Source organism: Dipodomys ordii, unplaced genomic scaffold (assembly GCF_000151885.1).
Source record: "Dipodomys ordii isolate 6190 unplaced genomic scaffold, Dord_2.0 Scaffold429, whole genome shotgun sequence".
Taxonomy (NCBI): Eukaryota; Metazoa; Chordata; class Mammalia; order Rodentia; family Heteromyidae; genus Dipodomys; species Dipodomys ordii.
In genome coordinates this window covers 5,894-7,762 of record NW_012267645.1, presented here as the reverse complement: position 1 = coordinate 7,762, position 1,869 = coordinate 5,894, and positions in this window count along the sequence as shown.

The following is a 1,869-nucleotide window of genomic DNA, read 5'->3' as shown; positions in this document are numbered from 1 at the left end:
CCTTAGGAAAAAAGGTCTGTCCCTAATCCCCTTCTGTCTAATTTAGGAATGGGTATAATGGGCTGGGTACATCCTTGCTCATGTTTTCCCAGTCCTCTGCCTGGCAAAAAACCAGTCTTTAGCATCATTTGAGTTATCTTGTCATTAGGGCTCATCATAATGCCCCCCATCTGGGTCATAATGTCTCTTCCCCACAAGTTAACTGGCAACCCTTCAACCACGAAGGGCCTCACTGTCCCCGAGTTTCCTTCCGAGTCTGTCCACTGGAGAAACTTAGAACTTTGTAAGGTATTTTGAATCTGACCTATGCCCTTTAGGTGAGTTACTGTGGGTTCCAGTGGCCAGGATTTAGGCCAATATTTTTTTGCTATGACTGTGGCGTCAGCGCCAGTGTCCAAAAGGCCTAGGAACGGCTCTCCATCTAAGAAAAGTTTAATTGTGGGCCGACTCTCTGTGAGCTGTTGGACCCAGAATATATCTGAAGATCCTGGTTTTGAGGACCCACGGACAGGGTTCTTGTGAGAAAATGTCCCCATGAAGGGTAAGGGGAGGGCCTGTGCAATGCGCTGTCCTGTTGGAACAGTAATGGGACCCTGAGAGGCAGAGGCCAAAACCTTTATTTCTCCCTGATAATCAGAATCAACTATGGTGGGGGTTATGGAAAGTCCCTGTAATGAGCCAGAGGCTCGTCCAAGGATAAGAAAAAACATCCCCGGCGGGGGGGGGGCCCTAATATCCCCGTGTCTATTATGGTCATGCCCTCTTCAGGGGTTATAATTCGGGTGGTGGAGGAACAGAGGTCCAGTCCTGCGCTTCCTGGTGTGGCTCTACATAGGTCTGCGCAGGTTGATTTAAGGCTGTTTGGGGTAGTGGAGTATTTTGACTCTGGCCGTTGTTGAAAGGATTGTTGAAAGTCACTTGAGACGGAGCTTGTAACTGGATAGGGCCCCGAAATGGGGCCCGTGGCCCGTTTCCCTGGACCGCAGGCACAGGCTGGCCATCGATGTCTGTCTTAGAACGACACTCTCGTGCCCAATGCCACCCTTTTTTGCATCTAGGGCAGGGTCCTGGGGGCAGTCCTTTTGGGAATTTTTGGCTAAAATCTAGTGAGCCGGCACATTCCTTGGCGAAATGCCCCAGGCTTCCACATTTAAAGCAACCTCTACCTTTATTACCGGAAGCTTTAGCGGGTGTTTGAAACACGATGCCCATTGCCAGCATGGTCTTAGAGATTTTATAATCAAGGGAATCAACATCACTGCAGAGTTTAATCATGCCATTTAAATCTAAATTTTTAGTTTTACCCCGCAGGGTGGCTTTACAGGCACTGTTAGCATTTTCTATGGCCAATTGTTTTATTAGTATATTATCTGTACCATCATCTCCCAGGATTCTCTCGGCTGCTTCTAGCAGCCTGGCAACAAATTGAGCATAAGGTTCATTGGGACCTTGAAAAATCTTGGACAGAGAGGTTGTGGCCGTCCCGGTAGAGGGCACGGCCCGCCAGGCTGCCAAGGCTGCTTGGGACGTCTGTATAAGGAGTCCCTTTGGAAGTTTTAGTTGTCTTTCCTCCGTAGCAAATTTGCCCCTTCCTGTAATTTTATCAGAGGACCATGCAGCCATTTGAGGACTCTTTTTGTTTAAGACAGCCTGCATCTCAGCCTTATCTATAAACTCAGCCTTCCAGGTTAGAAACTGGCCTCTAGTCAGCACCGATTGAACCACTTTAACCCACTCGTGAGGCAGCAGGTTGCCTCCTTGGCCCAGTCCCTCGAGTACAGAGAGGGTAAAGGGTGCGTTAATGCCATAATTTTTTACTGCTGAATGTAAGTCTTTAAGATGTTTAATCTTTAATTTTTTGTATATGGC